Genomic DNA, 12,217 nt, shown 5'->3' with positions numbered 1-12,217 from the left:
TCTGGGATTCTCTCAGAGCCCTTAGCTTAAAGCTACATGTACATAGCTAGCTCTAACATTAACAGCTGTTTACTGAACAGACTTGACAGAAGCTTCAGTCATCGTTGTGGTCACGTTGCACTAGGTTATACTGAGGCCTCTGAGCAGCTAATGCTTCAGGACAGACTGGACGCCACAGTGAGTCAGTTAGGCAGCCAAATCAAATCCATAACAGCTGAACAAACACTGTAAAACAAAACAAGCCTCCACTGCTTTTTGTTCCTGTTTCCCTCCTTCTTTACACTGACAGCAGGAACCTGTCCACAGGAGCCCATGTTGCATTTCTGCAGTCTAAATACACTGCCCGTCCAAAAAAAAGTCACCATTGGATAATTACTGCATGGAAGATTAGGTTTCAGCTGGCAACAACTTATTTAACCTTAACTGATGCAGTCTCATTTCTTAAACAATCATGTTGGAAGACACATCCTGTGTTTGTGGAAAAGATGTTAGTCTGTTTCAGAAGGGTCCAATTATTGGCATCAAGCAAATAAAACATCTAAGGAGATTTCAGAGATGACTAAAATTGTGTTAAGAACTATCCAACACATTATTAAAAACTGGAAGGATAGTGGGGAACCATCATCTTCAAGGAAGAAATGTGGTCCAATGTGACCACAGAGTCCAGACCTTCACCCCATTGAGAACCTTTGAAAAATGAATACAACTCTGGACGGAAATAAATGTTGTGACATTGCAGAAGCTTATCGAAACGATGCCACAGCAAACTGTCAGCAAACTGTCAGCATGCTGTATTCAAAGCTAAAGGCGGTCCAACGAAATATTAGAGTGTGTGACTTTTTCTTGGACGGGTAGTAGCCTGTATATAATCAGAACCGTAATCCATCCTGTCTGTGGTGTGTTTGTGGAAATCCAGTTGTTCTCAATCGTCTTCTTTGTGACTGCACTTATTGAGAGAAAAATATTATTGTCTTTTCAATATTTTTATATTTGAAGGAACAGTGCTGGAGTTACACAGGTCTCCCAGGGTGCATGTTTGAATTGAGTGGAGTAGCTGTGTTGGCACTGGGTCGGTGTCTACTCTGTTATTCCAAAGCAGAGCTCTTTAATTTTGCTGCAGTCCCACAGCAGATGCTTCAGCAGCTCCACCAAAAAACAAACATATGACGTCTAATGATCACCAGAAGGACGACGAGGGAAGCGTTGTGTAACCATGTCCACTGTGAACCGGCCATTCAGACCGCATTCTCTGTGTGAGAGGCTGCAGGTCTGTAGCCAGGTCCACATGTCGAGGGCCACCACCTGGTCTTTGGTCCATCACCAGGGGCGGGTCTGCCATGGTGGCACAGGGGGGCACCTGCCCCCCCCTGCAATCTGATTGGCCACCCTGTGTGCCCCCCCAATGGTCATTGACTTGTGGCAATGTCAGTCATTGTGTAAAGTTCTTTCCCACTGCTATGTTCACTGTAAAGAACTCAATTTGACTATTTGAATGATGCTTGTTCTGGTTATTCTGCATAACTGACTGACTTACACAAAACACTGAGATGTTTGTACAGAGCTGAGCTTTTTTTCCCTGTTAAAAGGGTTTTCCATGGAGTTTTTCCTCAGTTGATGTGAGGGTCTAAGGGCAGAGGATGTTGTTATGATGCCATGTAAAGCCCTTTGAGACAAACTGTTTGTAAAAAAACGGGCTATACAAACAAAATTGCCTTGCCTTGCCTTGAGCTCTACTGGCTAAGAGTATAACATATTGATGTTCACTTTGAGAATATTGTGTTGCTTATTCTGCTAAGACTTCTTATTTACAAGATAGAGCTGATTATTGATTGGTTATAATTTTAATATTTACAAGTGGAAAATGGAAAGGTCATAGACATCTTCCTTACAAGGTGAAAGATTCAATGTGGCCAGTAAAAGCAAGATGAAAACATGTAAACAGTGTGTAACTGTACAATATAAATATTCAAAAGAGCGGTCAATGGCAGCCTTCATTTTTGTTTCTTTTGGGCGGCCCCCCCAGATTCACTGTTGTAACCCCCACCAGAAAATACTCTGTACCCGCCCCTGTCAATCACAAGACTGACACAAACGTATTCCCACTCATAGTCACACCTGAGGGTAGTTTACAGTCTCCAAACACTGTACGTCATTGGTGTGTGGGAGTAAACTCCTCACAGAGAGAAAGACCCCCCCCCCCACACACACACACACACACACCCTGCAGCCAGACACTGTTTCATAACTTCGCAACAAACTACAGCGGCAGCGATCTCTTCTTCCTGCCGCTCATCCAAATCCAGTCAAAAATCTCTGGATGGAAGTTCTTGACCAACATGGGACACAACACCACAGGCCTCAGTGTGATCCGCACGCTTCAGTCCAAATCCAACAGCGGTCCTGTTAAAACACAGTGACGGAGCCAGGACGCTGCCTGTTCCCGTGACGTCGACATCATGCATCACTAACAACAAACAGGCCATTCTGAACCTCTGCTGTCTCCTCTCTCTCTCTCTGTCTCTCTCTGTCTCTCTGTGGACGTCACTCTCACAGTTTGTCAAACATTAATGCATTATATGTCAATTCAGTTGCTATGGGACACACACACACCAACACATTCTTATGTTTTCCTTCCTCTTGATTTCACAGCTCCTCTCTGCATGTTACAGTCAGCTGTGCCCTTTAGCATGACTTGTGCTTTTCTGCCTCCACAATGGGTCACTGTGTCTCTGCCTCTGGTTTGTGGATGCGTCACTGTGCGCTTCTTGCACAGTCCAGTGACATATAGGTGCACACGCACGCACACACACACACACACATGCGTGCACACATGCTCCATCAGAAAGAAAGCAGGACACAAATGCAAAGGCACCTTCAGACACGTCCATTACTCTGCTGTTAAAAGCCCTACCTCACAGTATGATCTTGTGTAACATCGTTCACAACACTCACTCACTCACACACAACTGAATCTAGAGCTGAAAGATTAAACTGCACCACTCTTAATTTCTGTCCCAAGAAGACGACCAGCTGTTAAATCTGTCCCGTAGACACACACTAGACTAGGCGGTGTGTACATCATCACACAGAGTCAGGTCTTACCCTGTACACAGTGGCAGCTACCATCCAGGTCTGAGCTCCGTCCTGTCAGTGAGGCTGAGGCTGCTGCTGACCGCTGCAGGCTCCTACAGCCTGTCAGCCTCACAGACTCCCATGGTGGAGCAGATACTACGCTACCACCTCCTCCTCCTCCTCCTCCTCCTCCTCCTCTTGTTGGTAAACACAGCAGCCTGGAGCAGCAGCAGTCCTACTAATCCTGCCATGTGACCCACACACACACACACATCAGTGTTTAAGTCTTGACAAAAGAGCAACAGATATTAAATTAAATGAATTGTTGTGTAAAGTAAACCTGATTATATAACCAGTATTTTCTTTTTCATAGTGAATATTCAACCACAATATAAATAAAATTAGCTTTTCTGATCATAGTAGAAAACAATTATAACTTTGATTATTTTAAATCAGACCTTCTTTCTACATTTTCATATTTTTCACCTCACTTGAAGAAGGTCACAATGACCAAAACCTTGCAATAAATTGATATTTTACTATTAGTATATCTCTGTATTATTAATTACAATGTTAAACATCAACCTGCCTAGGGACAAGGGATGGAAATTAGCTGATGCTATAATCCTACATATTTACATGAAAGTGTCTATTTATCGATAAATAGATTTTTTATAAGCAAAATAATATATATATATATATATATATATATATATATATATATATATATATATATATATATATATATATATATATATATATATATATATATATATATATATATATATATATTGTTGTTTTCATATTTTTCACCCTGAAACCAACATTACCTAACCTACGTTAACTTTAAATCAAAGTGTCCTCCTGTAAAAAGTCCTAGTCCTCGACACAAGAGAGTGGTGTTGCGTTTGAATCCCAAAATCACTCCCCATAAAGTAGGACCATATAGTCAGGTTGCCATTTGGAATAGCTGTCCCAATGCATGATGGGAGTTTATAGTGGACTTTTTAAACTATATTTTAACAACGCCCCTGCATAGTGAATGGGGAATAGAGTGATTTTTGGTGTTTGTAACCCAGACTACAAAGGCTGTTGCAGGAGACACTCCTTCAGGTCAAATAACAGGGTTGAAAATCATAAACTATATGGTCGTTCAGGTTGGAGTAGTTGTTGCACACAGAAGATGTCCCACACTGCCTCTCTTCCTGTTACATAAAAGACTAAAATTTGGCTGCAGTACCTGTTGTTGCCACTTGAGGGCAGAAAACAAGCTCACATACCACTCTACTCTCCCAGGCTGGGAGGAAGTCTCATTCAACGCCATGAACAGTTTACATTTCTGACTGATATTAGTCTTTGAAAAGAACTTTATTTGCACCTAATGTTTTTATGATGACACCATCTGCACTAAATGTTTCAACTGTTTCAGTAAACAGCTATTCACACAGATGCTACAAGGTGAAAAGTCAATTCACTCCCAGCCTGAACCTGAACACGCCTTTGTCAAACTGTTCCTATATCATCAAGCAGACATTTAATGTGGAGTCATGCTTCTGTTGGACTGATGGAAATAACTCTACCAGCGAGCAGAGAATGGTCTGGTAAGGTTGAACCATCATCATTCTGCATTTCACTAACTCTATCACAGTGTCCAGGATGTTACCATGGTGCTCCTGGAGCCTCCTCATCACTCATTAAAATGGACAAAGAAAAGTACAGCAACAAACTGTCAGCTGTGTGACACATGATCCACGTCCTCATCAGAAATGAATTCTAGCTCTGAGCTTCCAGCGCCTCAGAAACCTATGGGTGACATCATGGAGGCTATATTCATTTTTATTTAAAATGACAATCACTGAGCAGCCACTCCCAGCAGAGGAGAGATACACCAAGTAGTTCAATAACAGTTGAAAGCGGTAAGTTAAAATATGAACTGTAATGCTACAATGCATATCAGCAATAGAAAATGCACGTGTCGCTTTGTCTCAAATCGCACTTGTCATTTTGTAGAAGTTTTAAATTTGGCATCTTTCTGTATATTTTATCTAGTTAATTTAAAATGATGCATACTTTGCCATGTTGCACATTGGGATATGCAGAGGTTTTTAATTCTACACCCCCTTGTATTTCTATTTCTTTTTTTTCTTCTTTTCTTTAAAAATGAAATTTAAATATTTTTCAAATTTAAAATAAATTGTGTGTATTCTTATACTTTTGTATGCGATGATCACTCCTGTTATTGGGCCAGTGTCAGATTCTGAAAACATCAACTTTGATCATTGCACTACACTGGGCACAGTTACAACAGGGAAAAAATGACCACCAGGCAGGCAGACAAAAAAAAACACTCAGAACCAGAATATCTCTTATTAGGAGAGCGCTTATTGGCAAAGATAGGGAGATCACTGACAGCGTGACCAACAGAGAGATCAACACTGACCAATTAACACCACTTCATAGGTTAAACAGGTACTTAATATACATGTTTTATATGGATATGTGGATCTTTAGAGTAAGTAAGAAGAACAGAAGCTTGTTCTCTATCATCATGTCTCCTGGTGTGTTTTTCTGCAGTGGTTTAACGACACCCGACACCATCAACAAACGCTGCAGAAGCACCTGGCTGGTTGTTCATTAAACGCACAGGTAACTGCAGCCAGATGACAGCATTTATGAATAAATGGGACAGTTTTATAAATTCATAGGCACAGAGTCAGATTATAGTCAGTCTGTTCTGCACTGCTTCTCAGGTGACAGCCAATGAAATAATTATGCTAATTAGCGTTTGCTGCTGCTCGTTATGAATGTATGTAACTCTGGTGGAGCCACATGTGAACCTGTCAGACCCGGACAAAAAAAAGGCTCTATGACAACAATACACTGACATCTGCTCTAATGTTAATATACGACAGAGAGTTACAGTGACTTTTAACTGTGCGATTTAAATGAACTACAACAGTACAAGGGTGAGAAACCCCAGTAATTAAAGCTGACAGCAGAGTAAGTTTTCTTCACCTCGCTGCCGGCAGAGGCTGCAGTGATGACACCAGCTCACAGGGTGGTGCTAGATGAATGACAGCATCAACGGTAACAACAGGTGTCAACTGCTGAGATTGAATGTCCAAGGTGACACACAGCGGTGGCACATGACAAGATAAAACCTTTCTCCTGGTCCTCGATATACAAATACTGTAATGTTCATATAACCTCCATTTGTTTGTGTATGTTTAAGATGTTAACTTGCGCTCCTCTCTCTCTGCCCTCACTCTGCAGGTAGCTTTGGTTCTCTGTTTTCACCGTTACAATTAATAATCATCAGTATTCGCTCACTCTCCCTCTCTCTTTCCTCCCTCATTGTTCAATTTCTTCAAATGAGAAATTAAGGAGGATGAATAAAGGCCTAAATACATGTATTCAACTCAATTCAATTGCATTTTCCTTGAAAAGCACCAAATCACTGTATCTTAAGGCACTTTACAGGGTGAGGTCAAGCCCTTATTTTATCTTCGAGAGCAACTCAACAACAGACAACGAACGACAGAGATGAAGAACTGGGCTCAGGCTGATCTGCCTTGATCCAGTTGGGTTGGTACTGTGCTGAGCTGCCAGTGTTTATGTCAATGCTATCTAATCTCTATCTCTCTAATTAAAGCCTGCATTGCTTAATAAGGCCTCATATGTCTGTGTTGAAAGCATTTAATGTTAATCACAGCTGACTGTGGCTGGAGTATACGGTATTACAGACCTGACATGACTGTATGTATTTTTTTGGGGGGCATTTTTGCCTCCATCTGACAGGACAGTGGAGAGAGACAGGAAGGTGAGGACAGAGTGTGGGGGGATTGACATCCAGCAACAAGCCAACATGTTCTTAAACCCCCCCCCCCCCCCCGTATTTATTTTATTTCTAATCTGATTGTGATCTTATGTGAATCAGGATCGAGGCTAAGTGGCTTCTCAAGTTAGTTTAAATGGTCTATTATTTTAAACCTAATGCAGATTCATGAGTGGCTTTTAGGTGCATAACTAAAGATCACAAAAAAGTTCATATTATTTCTGTCTTTGTTTAGTTTAATATAGTTCATTACCTCTCATTAGTTGGCCATGAAACTCTAAAGAAACAGAGCATGTATTTTTATCAGATCATATAATTATTGATTATAAAATAAAAGTCAGGACTAGTAAAAAAAACAAAAACAACTTTGTGGCCTCTGAAACTTCAATATGTTTGAAACATTAAAGCAAGAAACTGTCAGTGCATTCATACAGTATCACTCACTGATTACACCCTGTGTTGTCTAACGAAGGTCTTTAATGATAGGTTTTTATTGGAGGCATGACCTGTCATCATGTGCTGTTGTTAAACTACTACCAGAGGACTAGCAAACACATACAACTATAATCAACAGGGACCAGACCAGAATAGACCTGTCACAATCTGCTCACTGCACATTCACATCACATTACAGCTCGTATCAGAAGATATTTAACCTTTAGGCACCTTACCTTCCAATCTGCTGAGATCTACCAACACACCACATGGATCCTTTTGTGTCTGCTGCTCAAACACACAACAAACCCGAGTCTGGCTAGATCCACGAGACGCTGAACTCACAATGGACTGGTCTGAAGAGTAAGACTATACCTCCACTCTGTGTCTCTTTCTTTGTGTCTCAGCCACACACAGCTCTGCTGCCTGTTCCACACTGATCCCAGTGTGTGAGTTGTTTGTCTGAACGGCCACTAGACTTCCTCCAATTCTTTCCAAACATAGTTTTCCTGCCTGTGTCGCTCGGTTTCCCCTGGACCGAGCTAAATATAGAGACCACACAAGGTAACGTGGAACAGAGCGCAGCAGGACACGCATCACAATGTGATTGTGTGCACGTTTGTGTTTGTTTCTGTGTGTCTTCCTGTTTCAGATCCCAGCAGCGGTCATGATACATCAGTCCAGTAAATGTCCAGTGAGACACAAGGTCAAAGGTTTAAAATAAATGATTCTGTTTGTGATTTTCCTATTAGTATTAGTTGTATTAGTATGAGTATTAATATTAGGACAAGTGCTACAGCAAGTCTTAGCACTGGCACACTATCACAAACAGTGGCTATTAATTGTCACAATGTAACCGATGCTGGTATGAAATTGTCTTTGGCATTTGATTCCTCTCTCTCCTGTTGCAGTTCTCCTCTATGAGCGGAGAAAACAGAAAACACATGTGATGCAAGTGAGGATGTGTGTGTTTGTGTTTGGGGTGGAGGGAACTGGAGAGCAACAAAAAAAAGGAAGAAAAAAGAAAAGAAAAAGTTCAGCACCACAGGTTATCTGTGTCTAGAAATGGCAACTGTGGACTGAGGCTGGCAAATAGTTTCAGAAAAGAATACAGTATACAGTGTTAGTGTTGGTGTGTCTGTCTCTCTACATTCTTCTGTTCACCCTCATTCAGAGCAACAGAGTATATAAAAAAGGTTAGATTATTATTATTACACTGGGTTTCTTCTATGACCATCTAGTACATGTGCTCTCCTTTGTCTGCATGCACTAAAATGATTGTAAAAAAATTAATTTGATTTTACTTAAGTAGAAAAGGTGACATGTTTATTCATATCTGTGTTATATTCATATAAGTCCAGATATTAAAACTATAAGCCAGTGAAAAGTGTTAGCTGCATACAGTGTAATGGTACTCCTCAGGGGTGGGTCTTCCATGGTGACACAGGGGGGCACCTGCCCCCCCCCCTGCAATCTGATTGGCCACCCTGTGTGGCCCCCCTAATGGTCATTGACTTGTGGCAAAGTCAATCATTGTGTAAAGCTCTTTCCCACTGCTATGTTCACTGTAAAGAGCTAAGCACTAACTTCTGACTAAGGCTCAACTCTGTACAGCAAACATCCCAGTGTTCAATGTAGGAAATAAAGAAAATTGTGTAAGATTGTTATTGTTCTCAATTTGACCATTTGAATGATGCTTGTTCTGGTTATTCTGCATAACTCACTGACTGTTACATAAAACACTGAGATGTTTGTACAGAGCTGAGCTCTAACTACTGGGTAAGAGTATAAGATATTGATGTTCACTTTGAGAATATTGTGTTGCTTATTCTGCTATTTACAAGATAGAGTTGATTATTGATTGGTTATAATTTTTATATTTACAAGTGGAAAATGGAAAGGTCATAGACATCTTCCTTACAAGGTGAAAGATTCAATGTGGCCAGTAAAAGCAAGATGAAGGCATGTAAACAGTGTGTAACTGTACAATATAAATATTCAAGAGAACGGTCAATGGCAGCCTTCATTTTTGTTCCTTTTGGGCGGCCCCCCAGATTCACTGTTGTTACCCCCTTGTGCCCCCCACCAGAAAATACTCTGGACCCGCCCCTGGTACTCCTCTAACTTTTGCTGGTTATCAGTGAAACATAGTTAAAGTTATTAAAATAACCATGTTTTTGTGTAGTTCCGTAGTTATATAACCTAAAAATAAAGAAAATAAAAATTTTGGGGGGATCCCACACAGAAAGAACCTATAGGTTTTAATATAGGTTTGAATATATGTGACATACATAAAATTGGCCGTTTTCATATACGCATATATCCTCATGAGGATATATTTGCATATATGAAACCTATATGCAGTTTATCTGTGCATATATGCAGCATGTATATGCACCATATATAGCATATGTGTATATATGAAAACGGCCAATTTTATGTATGTCACATATTCAAACCTTTATTAAAACCTATAGGTTCTTTCCGTGTGGGATGTTTCCCAGGCCAAAGTATGATTATTATTAGTATTAGTGTACTACATTAGCCTGTTGCCTGCAGTAGGGTGGGGTGTGTGTTGATGCTTTGTTGTTCTCTACGTGTGTGAGGGTGAAGCTGATGACGTCCTACACATTGTTTTGTCTCTATCTTCTAAAAATGTCCGCCTCAACACAAACACTGACGGCACATCCTGTTGCACAAAGAGGGCTGAGATCACACAGTCCAGGCCAGGCTGTGTGTCAGACTGTAGCAACCTTCAGTCCAGAGCACTGCCCTCTGACACACTGAGCTTTACTGGTTTAAGAGCTGGACAGGAGACAGAGACTGGCTGTAAATCTAATAAGTGCAACACTGACAGTGATGTAGTCTGTGTGATACTCAGGTATACTCAGTATACCCACTGAAAATGCATTCATATTTCAGTATACTCACTACAAATTTGGTCTACCAGCAGAACTGAAATGAGACCCAACTCTAAGCATTTTTAAACCCAGGTTAAAAACATTTATGTTTTCATATGAGCTATTTTAAAGAACTTTAAATCCTAAACTTGGATTGGAACTGTAAATCCTCTTAATTGTTTTTAATACAAATCAATATTTCATGCTGCAAACTCATATTTTATATTCTATTTTAGTCTAGTTTTTATTATTTATATGTTTTGGTTTTATGTAAAGCACATTGAGTTGCCACTTGATATGAAATGTGCTGAATAAATAAAGCTGCCTTGCCTACAACAAAACTATCTATAGTCCATGTGTTACAGGTCTGAACAGTGTACCCACCATAAAAGCAGTATACCCGCTGAAACAAATTAGACTACACCACTGCTCGGCATTCACATGAGTTAAATAGAGGGATGATGGTGTTTTCTCAGCATGTTCATCAGATAAAGATGACTGGTGGTGACTGTGCTGTAACTGGTTCACACAAGAGGGATTTACAGTATGAATGAAAGGGTTAACTGCGGTATGATGCTGCAACTGTTTGTGAGAAGATCATTTCCTAAGGCGCCCCTAATGTAAGAAAAGGCCACAACCCCCCTTTATGCAAACACTTCTTTCTTTTCTAGGTGGACACATATTCAGACAATTATGGGCCAAGATTTGATTAATGTCATTAACATGTATGTTACTGTTAATTATGTTTTAAATTCAATATTTTTATGAAAAAAATGACATTTTATAAATGATATAATAAAACTTTCTAAAATTGCAACTAACTAGTCAATAAATGGTGATTATATGTTGACACTATCAAACACAAACAAACTTCATCAACAGAAACTCCAAGAAGTTATACAACACAGAGGTCAGTGAATGCTGGGAATTGTAGTGTAGAACCTGGACACACTACACAGTATATATAAATATATTTATAATATATAAAGATAAAGACACACTTACCTCACTGTGATCCAGATGAACTTTACTTCCTAGTGATCCTGCCACAAACCAAAGACTGTCATGTCACTGGCCTTCACCGTCAATAGTGATACACTGATAGACGACAGTGAAAGAGCTGCAGGTTAACAGTGTCTTCAGAAACTTCCACAAACACATAAAACACTCTCCTTCCCTCTGTCACATACTCTCTCTGTCACGCTCTCTCTCACACTCACGCATACTTGCACACACATGCACGCACACACACACACTATAAATAGATTCTGAGTTTACTGGAAACTAAGGTTGGTGAGCAGCAGGTCAGAAACTGATCCTGGTGTCTCTAAGATTATACTCAGCTTCACTACATTATAATACATTTGGTCTATTTTAATGTTGGTCGTAGTCAGTGGATAATTAAAAAAAAGACAAACCAGAATTACTGCCTGTAGGTTGTGTCCGTCCCCCACTCAGCCTGGTGTCACTTTACATTCCTTTTTAACTAGACTATATTAAATATGAATTATCTGTGTTAGATTTTGTTATAATTACAGTGTGACGCTCTGAATTGTGGCTATAAAGTGTTTTGCATAGTCACTGTGACCTTGACCATTGACCTTTACCCACCAAAATCTAATTTAATCATCTAAATTAAAATTTGAGCCCAAACTGAAGGGATTCCCTTGAGAGGTTCTTGAGATAATGAGCTCACAGGGCCAAAATCATGTTCTGTGAGGTCACAACAACCTTGATCTCAGACCTCGAAGCTTTTGACCTTCACCAACCAAAGTCTAAGCACTGGGCTCTGGCTGTCACCAGCATGGAGGGACATTAAAGAAGTTTGAAGCTGTACAATACTGTCACACCAGGCCTTTGTGAGGAAGACTGAAAGTTGGGCTGATAGTGTAAAACAATCTCACCATAAGCTTTGTTTGCTTTTGATTGTATCATCTGATCTTCCTTGGAAGATGGAATTGAAGCCAACATCGAG

At 40.2% G+C, this 12,217-nt stretch overlaps 1 protein-coding gene across 5 annotated transcripts in view; it reads right to left on the bottom strand.

Moving 5' to 3' along the window:
• The window catches only part of rasgrp3 (RAS guanyl releasing protein 3 (calcium and DAG-regulated)), a 31,249-nt gene extending 19,796 nt beyond the window's left edge, over positions 1-11,453 (bottom strand). For 2 of the 5 annotated variants that reach the window (XM_083987974.1, XM_083987978.1), the window contains exon 1: positions 11,248-11,453. The gene's annotated coding sequence lies outside the window, so the exon portion shown is untranslated. Of the gene's footprint in view, positions 1-3,102; positions 3,317-7,578; positions 7,811-11,247 lie in introns of those variants that run through there. The other 3 variants (XM_083987976.1, XM_083987977.1, XM_083987975.1) reach the window with 3 other exon arrangements.
• Positions 11,454-12,217: the final 764 nt, after the last annotated feature.

Source organism: Trachurus trachurus, assembly GCF_905171665.1.
Source record: "Trachurus trachurus genome assembly, chromosome: 15".
In the NCBI taxonomy this organism is placed as follows: Eukaryota; Metazoa; Chordata; class Actinopteri; order Carangiformes; family Carangidae; genus Trachurus; species Trachurus trachurus.
Note: the sequence above shows the minus strand (reverse complement) of the source record. Positions and strands in the feature narration are given on the sequence as shown.